The sequence below is a fragment of the Hemiscyllium ocellatum genome, chromosome 14, assembly GCF_020745735.1.
Source record: "Hemiscyllium ocellatum isolate sHemOce1 chromosome 14, sHemOce1.pat.X.cur, whole genome shotgun sequence".
Taxonomy (NCBI): domain Eukaryota; kingdom Metazoa; phylum Chordata; class Chondrichthyes; order Orectolobiformes; family Hemiscylliidae; genus Hemiscyllium; species Hemiscyllium ocellatum.
Genome location: NC_083414.1, coordinates 69,287,414 through 69,306,746, shown reverse-complemented (window position 1 = coordinate 69,306,746; position 19,333 = coordinate 69,287,414). Strand labels below are relative to the sequence as shown.

The 19,333-nt window shown below is 52.5% G+C and overlaps 1 protein-coding gene across 1 annotated transcript in view; it reads left to right on the top strand.

The window, feature by feature from the left end:
- Positions 1–8,056: 8,056 nt before the first annotated feature.
- Positions 8,057–19,333, top strand: part of LOC132822177 (metabotropic glutamate receptor 3-like) — a 135,541-nt gene continuing 124,264 nt past the window's right edge. The window contains exon 1 of the mRNA XM_060835252.1: positions 8,057–8,148. The gene's annotated coding sequence lies outside the window, so the exon portion shown is untranslated. The remainder of the gene's footprint in view (positions 8,149–19,333) is intronic.

The following is a 19,333-nucleotide window of genomic DNA, read 5'->3' as shown; positions in this document are numbered from 1 at the left end:
CACTCACTCACTCACTCCCTCTCACTCACTCCCACCCACTCACTCCCTCTCACTCACTCACTCACTCACTCACCACTCACTCACTCCCTCCCTCTCACTTACTCACCCCGATTCACTCCCACCCTCTCACTCACTCCCTCCCTCCCTCACTCACTCCAACTCACTCACTCACCTCCAGTTACTCCCACCCTCTCACTCACTCACTCACTCCCTCTCACTCACTCACTCACCACTCACTCACTCACCACTCACTCACTCCCACCCTCTCACTCACTCACCACTCACTCACTCCCACCCACTCACTTCCTCCCTCTCACTTACTCACCCCGACTCACTCCCACCCTCTCACTCACTCCCTCCCTCCCACTCACTCACTCCAACTCACTCACTCACCTCCAGTTATTCCCACCCTCTCACTCACTCACTCCCTCTCACTCACTCCAACTCAGTCACTCACCTCCAGTTACTCCCACCCTCTCACTCACTCACTGCCTCTCACTCACTCACCACTACTCACAGCCTCCCTCTCACTCACTCCCACCCACTCACTCACTCACTCCCTTTCACTCACTCACCATCACTCACTCACTCACCCCGACTCACTCCCATCCACTCCCTCTCTCCCTCCCTCTCACTTACTCCCTCTAACTCACTCACGCACCTCCACTCACCCCCACCCACTCACTCCCTCCTTCCAACTCACTCACCTCCACTCACAGCCTCCCTCTCACTTACTCCCTCCCACTCACTCACTCCCTCTAACTCACTCACCTCCACTCACTCACACTCACTCACTGCCTCCCTCTCACTCACTCACTCCCTCTCACTTATTCCCTCCCACTCACTCACTCCCTCCAATTCACTCACTCACCTCAACTCACCCCCACCCACTCACTCACTCCCTCCAACTCACTCACCTCCACTCATTCACACTCACTCACTCCCTCCCTCTCACTCACTCCTTCCCAATCACTCACTCACCTCTACTCACACCCACTCACTTATTCCCTCCCACTCACTCCCTCCATCTCACTCACTCACCTCCACTCACTCCCACTCACTCACTCCCTCCCTCCCTCTCATTTACTCCCACCCTCTCACTCACTCCCTCCCTCTCACTCATTCCCTCCATTCTTACCACTGTCATTCCCTCCAACTCACTCACACACCTCCACTCACTCACTCCCTCTTCTCACTCACCTCCACTCATTCCCACCCACTCACTCACTCCCTGTCACTCACCACTATTCACTCCCTCCCTCTCACTTACTCCCTCCCACTCACTCCCTCCCTCCAATTCACTCACTCACCTCCACTCACTCCCACCCACTCACTCCCTCCCTCCTTCTCACTCACCTTCACTCACTCACACTCACTCACTCCCTCTGACTCACTCACCTCCACTCACTCCCACCCACTCACTGACTCCCTCCAACTCACTCCCTCCAACTCACTCATACTCACTCACTCACTCCCTTCCTCTCATTCCCTCCCACTTACTCACTCCATCCAACTCACTCACTCACCTCCACTCACTCCCACCCACTCACTCCCTCCCTCCCATTCACTCCCTCCCTCTCACTCACTCCCTCCAACTCCCTCCGACTCACTCACTCATTCCCTCTGACTCACTCACTCACTCCCTCTGACTCACTCACTCAGTCCCTCTCACTCACCTCCAGTCACTCACTCCCTCTCACTCACTCCCACCCACTCACTCACTCCCTCCAACTCACTCATACCCACTCACTCACTCCCTTCCTCTCACTCCCTCCCACTTACTCACTCCATCCAACACACTCACTCACCTCCACTCACTCTCATCCACTCACTCACTCCCTCCAACTCACTCACTCCCTCCAACTCACTCACTCATTCCCTCTGACTCACTCACTCATTCCCTCTGACTCACTCACTCACTCCCTCTCACTCACCTCCACTCACTCACTCCCTCTCACTCACTCCTTCCCTCTCAGTCACTCCCTCTCACTCACTCCCACCCACTCACTCCTTCTGACTCCCTCCCTCCCTCTCACTCGCTCACTTCCACTCACTCACTCCTTCCGACTCAACCTCTCCCTCCCTCCCTCTCACACCCTCCCTATCTCTTACTCACTCACTCACCACTCCCTCCCTCTCATTCACTCCCTCCCTCTCACTCACTCCCTACCTCTCACTCACTCACCTCCACTCACTCACTCCTTCCGACTCACTCCCTCCCTCCCTCTCACACACTCCCTCCCTCTCACTAACTCACCTCCTCTCACTCACTCTCACCCACTCACTCACTCCCTCTCACTCACTCCCTCTCACTCACTCCCTCTCACTCACTCCCACCCACCCACTCCCTCCCTCTCTCTCACTCACATCCACTCACTCCCACCCACTCACTCATTCCATCCCTTTCACTCACTCACCTCCACTCACTCCTACCCTCTCACTCCCACCCACTCACTCCCTCCCTCTCACTCACTCCCACCCACTCACTCACTCCCTCCAACTCACTCACTCCCTCCAACTCACTCACTCACCTCCAATCACTCCCACCCACTCACCCCCTCCCACTCACTCCCTCATTCCCTCTCACCCACCCACTCACTCCCACCCACTCACTCACTCCATCCCTCTCACTCACCTCCACTCACTCACTCCCTCCCTCTCACCCACCCACTCACTCACTCCCACCCACTCACTCGCTCCCTCCAACTCACTCACTCACCTCCACTCACTTCCACCCACTCACTCGCTCCCTCCAACTCACTCACTCACTACCACTCACCCACTCACTACCACTCACTTCCTCCCTCTCACTCACTCCCACCTACTCACTCACTCCCTCCAACTCACTCACTCACCTCCACTCACTTCCACCCACTCACTCACTCCCTCCCTCTCACTCACTCACCACCACTCACTCTCACTCACCCCGTCCCTCTCACCCACTCAGTCACTCACTCCCACTCACTCCCTCACACTTCTCCAACTCACTCACTCACCTCCACTCACTCCACCCACTCATTCACTCCATCCCTCTCACACACCCACTCACTCCCTCCCTCCCTCTCACTCACTCCGTCCCTCTCACCCACCCACTCACTCCCTCCCTCTCACCCACCCACTCACTCCCTCCCTCTCACTCACACTCTCCCTCCCTTTCACTCACTCCCTCCAACTCACTCACTCACCTCCACTCACTCTCACCCACTCGCCCCCTCCAACTCACTCACTCACTACCACTCACCACCACTAACTCCCTCCCTCTCACTCACTCCCTCCCTCTCACTCACCTCCACTCACTCCCACCCACTCACTCACTCACTCCCTCTCACACCTCCATTCACTCACTCACTCACTCACTCCCTCCCTCTCACTCACTCATCTCCACTCACCCCCACCCATTCACTCACTCCCTCTGACCCCCTCACTCACTCCACCCACTCACTCCCTCCCTCCGACTCACTCACCTCCACTCACTCACTCCTTCCACTTTGATTCATAGAGACATAGAGTTTTACGGCAAGGAAATAGATCCTTTGGCCAACTTGTCCATGCCAACCAGATATCTTAAATAAATCTAGTCCCATTTGCCAGCATTTCACCCATATCCCTCCAAATCCTTCCTATTCATATACCCATCCAGATGCCTCTTAAAATTTGTAATTGTACCAGCCTCCACCACTTCCTCTGGCAGCTCATTCAATAAACATACCACCCTCTGCATGAAAACGTGGCCCCTTAGGACTCTTTTAAATCTTTCCCCTCTCGCCTTATCCCTCCCATCTACCTACCTACTCTCACTCATTCCCAATCCTCCCTCCCACCCACCTATCTACTCTCAGTCATTCCCAATGCTCCCTCCCACCCACCTATCTACTCTCACTCATTGCCAACCCTCCCTCCCCCCCACCGATTCATTGCATTCCACTACTCACTCACACTCACTCTCTCTGATTCACTCTCCTCCTCTTAGTCCCAATCACTCCCATCCACTCAGTCCTGCCTATGCACAATCACTCAACCATCCACCATTCCCACTCACTCACTGCCATATAATCTCTCCCACTCAATTCATCCCACTCACTCAGTCGCCCTCACTCCCTAGACAGGTTGGACCGAAGGGTCTGTTTCCATGCTGTACATCTCTATGACTATAACTCCATCCAGCTCACTCTCTCTCACTCCCACCCACTCACTCCTGCCCTCATTTCCACTTACTCAGTCACTCCCAACCATTCACTCAACCCCATCCACTCTCTCATCCACTCCCAGTCACTCAGCCATTCCCTCACTCCCACCCACCCACCCACTCACTCACCTCCCTCACTCCCATGAAAGAGTAAGAAACAGGAGCAGAATTAGGCCATTCGGCCCATCAAATCTGCTCCACCACCCGACCTTGGCTGACATGTTTTTGAACCCCATTCTCCTGCCTTTTGTCCTTTTCTCTGAAATAGACTCAGTGACTTGGGCCCCTCCCCAGTCCTCTGTAACAATGAGGTCCACAGGTTAACGACCCTCTGGCTGAAGACATTCCACCTCATCTCAGTTCTAAAGGGCTGTCTCTTCTCTCTGAGGCTGGGCCCTCAGGTTTTAGTCTCTCCTACCAGTAGTGCTACTGAGCACCGTTGTGCAACTGAGACTTTATACAGCTCTGGTTAGGCCCCATTTGGAGTACTGTGTCCAGTTTTGGTCCCCACACCTCAGGAAGGACATACTGGCACTGGAGCGTGTCCAGCGGAGATTCACACGGATGATCCCTGGAATGGTTGGTCTAACATACGAGGAACGGCTGAGGATCCTGGGATTGTATTCATTGGAGTTTAGGAGATTAAGGGGAGATCTAATAGAAACTTACAAGATAATACATGGCTTGGAAAGGGTGGACGCTAGGAAATTGTTTCCGTTAGGCGAGGAGTCTAGGACCCGTGGACACAGCCTTAGAATTAGAGGGGGTCAATTCAGAACAGAAATGCGGAGACATTTCTTCAGCCAGAGGGTGGTGGGCCTGTGGAATTCATTGCTGCAGAGTGCAGTGGAGGCCGGGACGCTAAATGTCTTCAAGGCAGAGATTGATAAATTCTTGGTGTCACGAGGAATTAAGGGCTACGGGGAGAATGCGGGTAAGTGGAGTTGAAATGCCCATCAGCCGTGATTGAATGGCGGAGTGGACTCGATGGGCCAAATGGCCTTACTTCCACTCCTATGTCTTATAGTCTTATGGTCTTCTCTATCCAGGTCTCTCAGTATTCTGTAAGTCCCAATGAGGTCCCCACTCAACCTTCTAAACTGCATCGAGTCCTCAACTGCTCATTTAACAAGCCCTTTATCCTTGGGATCATACCTGAAAACCTCCTCTGGAACTCCCCCACAATGCCAGCCTTTGGTCCTTCCTTTGGTATGAGCCCTAAAACTGTTCACAATATTCCAAATGCGGTCTGACCAGAGCCTTACACAGTCTCAGCAATACATCTCTGCTCTTGTATTCTAGCCCCTTTGCAATGAATGTGAACATTGCATTTGCCATCCTAACTGCCATCTGAACCTGCGTGTTCACCTTAAGAGAATCCTGATCAATGAATCTCAGGCCCCTTCATGCTTCAGATTACCGAGGTCTTTCCCTGTTTAGAAAATCGTCCACATCTCTATTTTTCCTCCCAAGGTGCACAGCCTCACACTTTCCCACATTGTATCCCATCAGCCACTTTTGTGCCCAATCTCTTAGCCTATCCAAGTCCTCCTCCTAACATTACCTGTCTCTCCACCGATCTTTGTGAGATCCGCAGACTTAGCAACAAAGCCCTCAGGTCCTTGGTCCACATTGTTAATGTGGAAGGTGAAGAAATGCGATCCCAACACTGAGCCCTGTGGAACTCCATTAGCCATGGACGCCCACTTCGACTGGGACGGGCACACACCTTACCCGTTCTCCTCTCTGGTTGCTAGAGGGAATCACACAGACCAGCAGCCTCACAGCTTCCTGATAATGTCCTCCCTCCAACTGAGAAACACAGCAGCTACCTTAGGCTCACACCGGCCTCACTGACTGTCCAACCCTTTGTTAACAAAATACAACATTTGTCCCTTATCCTCCTGCTCTTCTCTGCTTCTCCATCATTCCCAGGTACTAACGACACTCTACTCAACATTTACCATCCTGTGTCACCCACACCCCTCCCAATTTGGTTAAGACATCCTCGCTAACACTGACTGCCTCATTATCCCTGTCAGTGTCTGATCCCTGGGAGTCAGTCTGTGCTCATCATACTGTGTGTGTGTGTGTGTGTGTGGGTGTGTGTGTGGGTGTATGTATGGGTGTTGGTGTGTGTGGTTGTATGTGTGTGTGTGGGTGTGGGTGTGTGTGTGTGTGAGAGTGTGTGGGTGTGTGTGTGTGTATGTATGTGTGTGGGTGTGTGTGTGTGGGTGTGTGTGTGGGTGTGTGGGTGTGTGTGTGTATGTGTGAGAGTGTGTGTGTATGTGGGTGGGTGTGTGTGTGTGTGTGTGTGGGTGTGTATGTGTGTGTATGTGTGTGTGTGAGAGTGTGTGTGTGAGAGAGTGTGTGTGTGTGTGAGAGTGTGTGTGTATGTGGGTGTGTGTGTGGGTGTGTGGGTGTGTGTGTGTGTGTGGATGTGTGGGTGTGTGTGTGTGTATGAGAGAGTGTGTGTGAGAGAGAGTGTGTGTGTGTGAGTGTGTGTGTGGGTGTGTGTGTGTGTGTGTGTGTGGGTGGGTGTGTGTGGGTGTGTTAGGGTGGATGAACTCTCAATCAGCAGGGTATGGATCCACACTGTGCCACTTGCCAGTGCCTGTCGAAATAGGCAAATCGTTCAGTGTGCCACTGTGGGAGGGCTGCACGCTCACATCTACCGCCTTTCAGATCGCCCGGTCTCGGGTGAGCACAGAGCAGCAAGTGGCTGCTTCTGAACCCCAGCAGGGGAGTTGTTCCTGGGGTGGGGGGGGTCTCCTAGCCTCAATCCTGACTTGTGCTTTGAGGACACTCCCACCCCCAGCCAGCTGGTGGATTCATCAATCTGCAATTGGAAGCTAGTCTCAGGGATGGTGACCACTGGGTGCTGCACAACCCTCTTTGTTCCACTCAGGCCACCTTGACCTGGTCAGGTGTACATGTGACTCCAGGTTCCCAGCAATGCAGTTAACCCTGACTGGGAACTGGCCATTACCTCCTTGCTGTCTGGGGGAGGGATGCAAGTGTGCCGTGCGCCACCTATCTGAACAACTCACTGCACTTTCACTCCTTGGCTGCAAGGCGCTTTGAGGTGCCCTGCGATTGTGAAAGGGGCTATATAAATGCAGACCCGTGCGCCCTTTCCGCTCTCGGCCGTTGTCAGTGTCGTCTCCCGATTCGGGTGCAACATTCAATGAGCATTTCCACTATTTCCACCGCCCCTTGGCTTCTCAAAGCGACAGGTACAGTTGGAAATAAAGGAACAGACCAGAGAGGAACCTTCAGTAGACACAGAGAGAGAGAGAGAGAGTGTGTGTGTGTCTTGTGGACAACTCTCGGGAAATAATCTGGAACTGGGATTCTCAAATTGCAGCGGAGTCGAGTCTGTGCAGCGGGGAGTTCTGTCCGCTTCAGCCCCCACTCTGCCTCCCCGGACCCAGGAGGGGGGGCTGAGAGCCCCAGGAGAGCCAGCCTCAGTGAGGGCAAGGACAGCCCGGATTCTCCCAGCGTTAGTACTTTGCCCCACGCCGCCGAGGAAAGCCACCGTTCCGCGTCCAACTTCAGGAGTGCCCCCTCGGTTATCGCAGGCTGCGGAGGCGAGTCCGTTGGGCCCATCCAGCGGGTGATAGCCCTCTTGAGGGAGGGGAGGGGGCGAGATGAGGGAGGGATGCCTCAGGTGAGTGAGGAATGGTTCTTTCCACCCCCCGCACATCCCCCTTCCCCAGGTTTCTGTGCATTGTGTGTGTAATAGTGTTGGGGAGGGGGGTGAAGGGGCTCAGGGAGAGGGGGAGGGAGGTACCAGGGGCTGGGGGAGGTTGGAGGAGGTGGGGGGGGGGGGGGGGGTCCAGAGGGTCAGTCCCAGCCCGCTGAGCACACAGAGACGGAGACTGGGAGAGAGCTCAGCCAGGACAGCCTCCTGGGATGGGAGCGGAGCCCGACAACATCCCGGGAAAGCCCGGCACACAGCGGTAAGAACCGGGAGACCGGGAATCTCACCGGCAGCACACACACATACACACACAGACACAGTCACAGATACACACAGACAGACACACTGAGGGGGGTGGGGGAACAAACTGAGCCCCAGTAGCACTCAGCGGTTTGATGCTGAAACACTCAGAGGGACACTGAGAGACACACGGGCACACAGACACCGATACACACAGTCACACACACAGTCACAGATACACACAGACACACACAGACACACACACACAGACACACACAGAAAGACACCGATACACACAGACACACACAGACACCGACACACACACAGACACAGACAGACACACACACAGGCACACAGTCACAGATACACACAGACAGACAGACACACACACACACAGACACACACAGTCACAGATACACACAGACAGACACACTGAGGGACATACAGAGACAGGGATACACACACAAAGATATACAGAGCGATATATAGATACAGAGACACACAGGCACAGACACAGATACACACAGACACACAGATACACTGAAGGATATATAGATACAGGGACACAGATACACATGTAGTTTTACACACACACACAGATACACAGAGGGACACATAGAGACAGGGACACTCACACAGACACACAGATACACAGAGGGACACACAGAGACAGGGACACACACACACACAGATACACAGAGGGACACATAGAGACAGGGACACACACAGATACACAGAGGGACACACAGAGACAGGGACACACACACAGATACACAGAGGGACACATAGAGACAGGGACACACACACACACACACAGATACACACATAGAGACAGGGACACACACAGACACACGGAGCCCCCCTGTTTGAGGAGGTGCATTGACCGGGAGTGTTGATGTGTTGATCCTGGCCCCACACTGGAGTTCCGAACTGGTTACCCCCTCTCAGATCCGGCATTGCTTAGTCCGGGATCTTCCTGTGCTCAGGATCAGTCCCTGGACTGGCCAAAGTGAAGCTGACCCGAGTCCTGTTCCCTCTCCCTCTCTATAACCCTCCCTCTGTCCCCTTGCTCTCTCCCCACAGCCCCCTCTCAGTGTCCTTGTCTCTCCTTCTCTCGGAGAGACCATTCCGCCCCTTGTCCACTGACTGATGCAGTTTGAAGAACACGCTCTGGTGTTGGAGGAGCTCAGACCTTGGGGGGGGGGGGGGGGTGCTGTTTGCCCTGTCGGCGGCTGGGAATCTCCCTCAGCCCTCAGCCCGGAGAGGACTGAGGCTCTGATCCCAGATCCCAGCGGTGCTCCCTGACCCTCTCCAGAAAGGCCCGCCGACTCTCACTGCATCAGCCGCTCAGGAAGAGCCGGAGGCGGGGAAGCGGTGAGGGGAGCTGCCGCTTGTCCCACAGGACAGAGCGCTCGGTGTCCGCAACAGGACATCAACTCCAACTCCGACAGGAGAGAGCTGAACACACGGTAGCTCAGAGCCATGCACAGGACCACTGACACAGATAGACAAATGCCACATACAGCCACACAGTCACATTGACACAGCCACACACAGTCACACTGACAGAGTTACACAGTCACACACTGACACAGAGTTACACACAGTCACACACTGACACAGTTACACAGTCACAGAGTCACACTGACACAGTTACACACAGTCACACAGAGTCACACTGACAGAGTTACACACAGACACACTGACACAGTCACACAGTCACACAGAGTCACACACTGACACAGAGTTACACAGAGTCACACTGACAGAGTTACACACAGTCACACAGAGTTACACTGACACAGAGTTACAGAGTTACACTGACACAGTTACACACAGTCACACAGAGTCACACTGACACAGAGTTACACAGAGTCACACTGACACAGTTACACACAGTCACACAGAGTCACACTGACACAGAGTTCCACAGAGTCACATTGACAGATTTACACACAGTCACACTGACACAGAGTTACAGAGTTACACTGACACAGAGTTACACAGTCACACAGAGTCACACACTGACACAGAGTTACACAGAGTCACACTGACAGAGTTACACACAGTCACACAGAGTTACACTGACACAGAGTTACAGAGTTACACTGACACAGTTACACACAGTCACACAGAGTCACACTGACACAGAGTTCCACAGAGTCACATTGACAGAGTTACACACAGTTACACTGACACAGAGTTACAGAGTTACACTGACACAGAGTTACACACAGTCACACAGAGTCACACACTGACACAGAGTTACGCACAGTCACACTGACACAGAGTTACACACAGTCACACACTGACAGTTACACACAGTCACACAGAGTCACACTGACACAGAGTTACAGAGTTACACTGACACAGAGTTACACAAAGTCACACAGAGTCACACACTGACACAGAGTTACACACTCTCACACTGACACAGAGTTACACACAGTCACACACTAACACAGTTACACACAGTCACGCAGTCACACTGACACAGAGTTACACACAGTCACACAGAGTCACGCTCTTACACAGAGTTACACACAGTCAAACAGACACAATCACAGTCACACTGACACAGAGTTACACACAGTCACACAGACACAGTCACACAGACACAGTTACACAGAATCACACTGACACAGTTACACACAGTCACACACTGACACAGAGTTACACAGTCACACCGAACCACACTCTGACACAGAGTTCCTGATGAAAGGCTCTGGCCCGAAATGTCGAATTTCCTGTTCCTTGGATGCTGCCTGACCTGCTGTGCTTTAACCAGCAACACATTTTCAGCTCTGATCTCCAGCATCTGCAGACCTCACTTTTTACTTACACACAGTCACACAGGGTCACACTCTGACACAGAGTTACAACCAGTCACGCAGACACAGTCACACAGACACAGTCACAGAGTCACACTGATACAGAGTTACACACAGTCACACAGACACAGTCACACTGACACAGAGTTACACACAGTCACACAGAGTCACACTCTGACACAGAGTTACGCACAGTCACACAGACACAATCACACAGAGTCACACTGACACTGAGTTACACACAGTCACACTAACACAGAGTTACACACAGTCACACAGAGTCACACTGACAGAGTTACACACAGTCACACGGACACAGTCACACAGAGTCACACTGACACAGAGTTACAGAGTCACACTAACACAGAGTTACACACAGTCACACAGAGTCACACTGACACAGAGTTACGCACAGTCACACAGGCACAGTCACACAGAGTCACATTGACAGAGTTACACACAGTCACACTGACACAGAGTTACGCACAGTCACACAGACACAGTCACACAGAGTCACACTCTGACAGAGTTACACACAGTCACACAGAGTCACACTGACACAGAGTTACACACAGTCACACAGAGTCACACTGACACAGAGTTACACACAGTCACACAGACACAGTCACACAGAGTCACACTCTGACACAGAGTTACACAGTCACACAGACACAGTCACAGAGTCACACTGACACAGAGTTACATGCAGTCACACTGACAGAGTTACACACAGTCACACAGAGTCACACTCTGACACAGAGTTACACACAGTCACACAGACACAGTTACACTGACACAGAGTTTCACACAGACGCAATCACACAGAGTCACACTGACACCGAGTTACACACAGTCACACAGAGTCACACACTGACACAGAGTTACACACAGTCACACAGACTCAGTCACACACAGTCACACTCTGACACAGATTTACACACAGTCACACAGAGTCACACTCTGACACAGAGTTACACACAGTCACACAGACACAGTCACACAGAGTCACACTGACACAGTTACACACAGTCACACAGACACAATCACACAGTCACACTCTGACACAGAGTTACACACAGTCACACAGACACAGTCACACAGAGTCACACTCTGACACAGAGTTGCACACTGACAGAGTCACACATCAACAGACAGTCACACATGGAATAAAGGTACACACGTAGTCACACAGACACACCAACACATACCAACACACACAGTCACACATAGAGTTACACTCTGACACACAGCCACAGTCACACATAGATTTGCGCATAGGTGCACAGTCACACAGACATAGTCACATTCCAACACACAGTCACACACTGACACAGAGTTACACACAGACACTGTCAGATGATCAGAGGGTTAGATAAGGTGGACAGTGAGAGCCTTTTCCCTCAGATGGTGTTGGCTAGCACGGGGGGACATCGCTTTAAATTGTGGGGTGATAGATATAGGACAGATGTCAGAGGTAGTTTCTTTACTCAGAGTAGTAGGAGTATGGAATACCCTGCCTGCAACAGTAGTAGACTTGTCAACTTTAAGGGCATTTACATAGTCATTGGACAAACATATGAGATAGTCTGGGGTAGATAGGCTTCAGATTGGTTTCACAGGTCAGCGCAACATCGAGGGCCAAAGGGCTGTAATGTCCTGTGTTCTATGTTCAGTCATTCAGACAATCATACACTTACACAGAGTTGCACATTGACACACAGTGATACATACAGTTACACATAGACACACAGTCACACAGATACAGTCACATGTCAATAGACACAGTCACATGCTGACACAGAACTACATACTGACACACAGTCACACAGACACAGTCACATATTGAAATCTACACAGTTACACATGGACACACACCAACATACAGAGCTACACATGCTAACACACAACCACACACCAACACAGTCACGCACTGACACACATACCAAGACAGTGTCCGCTTTTGCTAACACAAGTCACACGCTAATGCAGTTACACTCTAACATGCAGTCACACACTAAGGCAAGTCACACAAAAACACAGTCTCATGCACACCAACGCATGCACGTGGTTAGACACCAACATGCACACAGAAAACCATACCAATACTCAGTCACAGATTGACACACATCATCACTCACATTGACACACGCATTCACACTTACACATGACAATACACAGTCTCACACACAGTCTCTGTCACATAGACATGTACGCACGTATACAGTCACGTAGTCACACAATCTCACAGACCTACGGTAGCATACACATATGCATACAGACAATCTCGCATGCATCCACCTTACTGTTTTTAATGTACATTCAGACCAGACCACGCTGCTGAAAATGGACACCTCACTTAGTGATATTCATCAATCAAAAAACTGACCAGTAGTTCGAGGGAAGAACTGGAGATCCAGTGGTTTCAATAAGTAATCAGTTTCAACATTGAGATCTATTAATCCCACACATTTTCCATTGGATAGGACTAGAATAACATAGCACCATGTAAGTCCCAATCAGGGATCAGCATTTGTTTCAAAAACGAACACAGGAATTGCTGGAGAAACTCAGCAGGTCTGACAGCATTGGTGGAGAGAAAGCAGAATTAACATTTTAGATCCATGAATCCTTCTTCCCCAGATGCTGCCAGACCTGATGAGCTTTTCCTGTTTTTGTTTTTGTTTCTGGTTTCCAGCATCCACAGTTCTTTCATTTTTTTAATCAGTATTTGATTACTGTTTGCGATGCCTTCACACACCGACTGTTCAGAAATCAGAGATTACCGGCTGTAGGCTTAATCCAAGTGTAGAAACATGATGCTCCTTCCAAAACAGCAAATGAAAGAAGCTAGAAGATAGGAAACCTTCCAGATGGTGGAGTATCCAGATAGGAAGCTGTCCAGATAGTGGAGTGATGGATAGGGGAGTGCCAGCTAGGGGAATGTCCAGGTAGAGGGGTATCCAGATTGGAGAGGCGTGTGGCTGGATTTGGGATTGTCCAGTTACAGGGATTACAGGTGGTTTTGCTTTAACGTAAGTGTGAATTGGCTATAATGTGATGGACAAATTGTGGACATTGTTTGGATAACGTAAACTTTCTATTGAAAGGGTATAGTGATTTTCTATTATCAGTCTTCCACAGCGTGATTTTCTATAACGGGTTTCCATAGCATAGAGTCATAGAGATGTACAGCACGGAAACAGACCCTTTGGTCCAACCTATCCATGCTGACCAGATATCCCAACCCAATCTAGTCCCACCTGCCAGCACCCAGCTGACATGAGTTTCTATAGAGAGTTTCCATAATACAATTTTCTATAGTGTTTCCATCGTGTGATTTTTCCATAGTGTGATTTTCCATAACAAGTTTCCATAGTGTGATTTTCCATAACAAGTTTCCATAGTGTGATTTTCTATAGCAAGTTTCCATAGTACCAGTTTCTTTAGTGAGTTTCCCCAGCACCATTTTCTATAGTGGGTTTCCATAGTGTGACTTTCTATTGCGCGAGGTTGCAGAGGGACACTACTATCACGTTACAATAGCAGGAGGTGTATTTGGATTGGAATTTACCCAGACAGTGAATGGTCTGAATAGTGGGTGTCTTCCAATACAATATGAGACTCTCCTGGGAAGTGGTGGTATGGGTAATGTATGGTTCTAATGCTGGATTGACCCCTAAAAGCTGAAAGTCCAATGGATGAACTGTCCCATTAGTGCTTTGACAAGGAGAGGGGTGTGTCCAACTTAGGATAAGTGTTTGTCCAAAAAAGCTCAATGTCCAGTTGTTGACTATCTGGAAACAGGAAGACTATTAGGTGATGGATAGTGGACAGTCCAGGTAGTGGAGTATACAGATAGTGGAGTGTCCAGGTAGATAACTATCCAGGTAGGGGACTGTCCGGGTAGGGGAGTGTCCAGGTAGGGGAATGTCCAGGTAGGTTACTGTCCAGGTAGGGGAGTGACCAGGTAGGGGAGTGACCAGGTAGGGGAGTGTCCGGGTAGGGGAGAATCCAGGTAGGGGAGTGTCCGAGAAGGGGAGTATCCGGATAGGAGAGTGTCCAGGTCAGAGAGTGTCCAGATAGGGGAATGTCCAGGTAGGGGAGTGTCCAGGTAGGGGAGTGTTTAGGTAGTGGATTGTCAGGGGAGATTACTCTCCAGGTAGGGGACTGTCCAGGTGGGGGAGTGTTCAGGTGGGGGAGTGTTCCAGTGGGGGACTGTCCGGGTAGGGGCATGTGCAGGTCGGAGAGTGTCCACGTAAAGGACTCTCGAGTTAGGAGAGTATCCATGTAGGTGAGTATCCAGGTAGGGGATTGTTCAGGTAGGGGAGTATCAAGGTAGGGGAGGGTCCAGGTGGGGGAGCGTCCAGGTGGGGGAGTATCCAAATAGGGGGGTGTCCAGGTATGGAAGTGTTCATGTAGGGGAGTGTCCAGGTCAGGGAGTGTCCAGGTAGAAGAGTATCCAGTTAGGGGACTGTTCAGGTAGAAGTGTGTCCAGGTAGGGGAGTGTCCGGATAGAGGAGAATCCAGGTAGGGGAGGGTCCAGGTAGGAGCGTATCCAGTTAGGGAGTGTTCAGTTAGGGGACAGTCCAGGCATGAGAGTGTCCAGGTAGGGGAGTGTCCAGGTAGGGGAGTGTCCGGGTAGCGGAGTGTCCAGGTAGGGGAGTGTCCGGCTAGGGGAGTGTCCAGGTAGGGGAGTGTCCGGGTAGGGGAGTGTCCAGGTCGGAGTGTGTCAGGTTGGGGAGTGTCCAGGTAGGGGAGAGTCCGGATATGTGAGTGTCCAGGTAGGGGAGTGTGCCAGTGGGGGAGTATCAAGATAGGGGAGAGTCCGGGTCACGGGGAATCCAGGTATGAGAGGGTCTAGCATGGGCGTATCCAGGTAGGGAAGTGTCCAGTTAAGGGACAGTCCAGGTAGGGGAGTGACCAGGTAGGAGTGTATCCAGGTAGGGGAGTGTCCAGTTAAGGGACAGTCCAGGTAGGGGAGTGTCCAGGTCGTAGTGTGTCAGGTTGGGGAGTGTCCAGGTCGGGGAGTGTCCGGATATTTGAGTGTCCAGGTGGGGGAATGTCCAGGTATGGGAGTGTTCAGGTAGGGAAGTGTCCGGGTATGAGCGTGTCCAGGTACAGGAGTGTACAGATAGGGGGGTGTCCAGGTAGGGGAGAGTCCGGGTCGGGGAGAATCCAGGTATGAGAGGGTCTAGCATGAGCGTATCCAGATAGCGAAGTGTCCAATTAGGGGACAGTCCAGGTAGGGGAGTGTCCTGTTAGGGGCGTGTCCAGGTAGGGGAGTGACCAGGTAGGGGACTGTTCAAGTATAGTGTGTCGCGGTAGGTGAGTGACCAGGTAGGGGTGTGTCCGGGTAGGGGAGAATCCAGGTACGAGAGGGTCCAGATAGGAGCGTAACCAGGTAGGGGACTGTTCAGATTGGGGACAGTCCAGGTAGGGGAGAGTCCAGGTAGGGGACTGTCCAGGTAGGGGTGTCCCCAGGTAAAAGAGTGTCCAGTTAGGGGAGTGTCCAGTTAGGGGAGTGTCCTGGTAGGGTAGTGTCCAGGTAGGGGAGTGTCCAGGTAGGGGAGTGTCCAGATAGGGGAGAGTCCGGGTCGGGGAGAATCCAGGTATGAGAGGGTCTAGCATGGGCTATCCAGGTAGGGAATTGTCCAGTTAAGGGACAGTCCAAGTAGGGGAGTGTCCAGGTAGGGAAATATCCTGGTAGAGGTGTGTCCAGGTAGGGGTGTGTCCGGATAGGGGAACATCCAGGTACGAGAGGGTCCAGATAGGAGCGTATCCAGGTAGGGGAGTGTTCAGTTAGAGGACAGTCCAGGTAGGGGAGTGTCCGGGTAGTGGAGTGTCCAGGTAGGGGAGTGTTTAGGTAGTGGATTGTCAGGGGAGATTACTGTCCAGGTAGGGGACTGTCCAGGTGGGGTAGTGTTCAGGTGGGGAAGTGTCCAGGTGGGGGACTGTCCGGGTAGGGGCATGTGCAGGTCGGAGAGTGTCCACGTAAAGGACTCTCGAGTTAGGAGAGTATCCATGTAGGGAGTATCCAGTTAGGGGATTATTCAGGTAGGGGAGTATCAAGGTAGGGGAGTGTCCAGGTAGGGGAGTGTCCAGGTGGGGGAGCGTCCAGGTGGGGGAGTATCCAAATAGGGGGGTGTCCAGGTATGGAAGTGTTCATTGTGGGGGAGTGTCTGAGTCAGGGAGTGTCCAGGTAGAAGAGTATCCAGGTAGGGGACTGTTCAGGTAGAAGTGTGTCCAGATAGGGGAGTGTCCGGATAGGGGAGAATCCAGGTAGGGGAGGGTCCAGGTAGGAGTGTATCCAGTTGGGGAGTGTTCAGTTAGGGGACAGTCCAGGCATGAGAGTGTCCGGCTAGGGGAGTGTCCAGGTAGGGGAGTGTCCGGGTAGGGGAGTGTCCAGGTCGGAGTGTGTCAGGTTGGGGAGTGTCCAGGTAGGGGAGAGTCCGGATATGTGAGTGTCCAGGTAGGGGAGTGTGCCAGTGGGGGAGTATCAAGATAGGGGAGAGTCCGGGTCATGGAGAATCCGGGTATGAGAGGGTCTAGCATGGGCGTATCCAGGTAGGGAAATGTCCAGTTAAGGGACAGTCCAGGTAGGGGAGTGTCCAGGCAGGAGTGTGTCCGGGTAGTGGAGTGTCCGAGTAGTGGAGTGTCCGGGTAGGGGAGTTTCTAGGTAGAGGTGTGTCCAGGTAGGTGTGTGTCCGGATAGGGGAGAATCCAGGTATGAGAGGGTCCAGGTAGGAGTGTATCCAGGTAGGGGAGAGTTCAGTTAGGGGACAGTCCAGGTAGTGGAGTGTCCAGGTAGGAGAGTGTGCCAATGGGGGAGTGTCCAGATAGGGGAGAGTCCGGGTCACGGAGAATCCAGGTATGAGAGGGTGTAAAATGGGCGTATCCAGGTAGGTAAGTGTCCAGTTAAGGGACAGTCCAGGTAGGGGAGTGTCTGGGTAGGGGAGTATCCTGGTAGGGGCGTGACCAGGTAGGGGAGTGACCCGGTAGGGGAGTGACCAGGTAGGGGCGTGTCCAGGTAGGGGAGTGTCCAGTTAGGGGAGAATCCAGGTACGAGAGGGTCCAGGTAGGAGTGTATCCAGGTAGGGGAGTGTTCAGTTAGGGGACAATCCAGGCATGAGAGTGTCCAGGTAGGGGAGTGTCCGGGTAGGAGAGTGTCCTGGTAGGATGGTGTCCAGGTCGGACTGTGTCAGGTTGGGGAGTGTCCAGGTGGGGGAATGTCCAGGTATGGGAATGTTCAGGTAGGGAAGTGTCTGGGTATGAGCGTGTCCAGGTACAGGAGTGTACAGATAGGGGGGTGTCCAGGTAGGGGAGAGTCCAGGCCGGGGAGAATCCAGGTATGAGAGGGTCTAGCATGGGCGTATCCAGGTAGTGAAGTGTCCAATTAGGGGACAGTCCAGGTAGGGGGGTGTCCTGTTAGGGGCGTGTCCAGGTAGGGGAGTGACCAGGTAGGGGACTGTTCAAGTATAGTGTGTCGCGGTAGGGGAGTGACCAGGTAGAGGAGAATCCAGGTACGAGAGGGTCCAGATAGGAGCGTAACCAGGTAGGGGAGTGTTCAGATTGGGGACAGCCCAGGTAGGGGAGAGTCCAGGTAGGGGACTGTTCAGATTGGGGACAGTCCAGGTAGGGGAATGTCCGGGTAGGGGTGTCCCCAGGCAAAAGATTGTCCAGTTAGGGGAGTGTCCAGTTAGGGGAGTGTCCTGGTAGGGTAGTGTCCAGGTAGGGGAGTGTCCAGATAGGGGAGAGTCCCGGTCGGGGAGAATCCAGGTATGAGAGGGTCTAGCATGGGCTATCCAGGTAGTGAATTGTCCAGTTAAGGGACAGTCCAAGTAGGGGAGTGTCCAGGTAGGGAAATATCCTGGTAGAGGTGTGTCCAGGTAGGGGTGTGTCCGGATAGGGGAACATCCAGGTACAAGAGGGTCCAGATAGGAGCGTATCCAGGTAGGGGAGTGTTCAGTTAGAGGACAGTCCAGGTAAGGGAGTGTCCGGGTAGTGGAGTGTCCAGTTAGGGGAGTGTCCAGTTAGGGGAGTGTCCAGGTAGTGGAGTGTCCAGGTAGTGGAGTTTCTAGGTAGGGGCGTGTCCAAGTAGGGGAGTGACCAGGTAGGGGAGTATCCAATTAGGGGACTGTTCAGGTGGAGGTGTGTCCAGGTAGGGGTGTGTCCGGATAGGGGAGAATCCAGGTACGAGAGAGTCCAGGTAGGAGTGTATCCAGGTAGGGAAGTGTTCAGTTAGGGGATAGTCCAGGCATGAGAGTGTCCAGCTAGGGGAGTGTCCGGGTAGGGGAGTGTCCGGGTAGGGGAGTGTCCGGGTAGGGGAGTGTCCAGGTAGGGGAGTGTCCTGGTAGGATGATGTCCAGGTCGGAG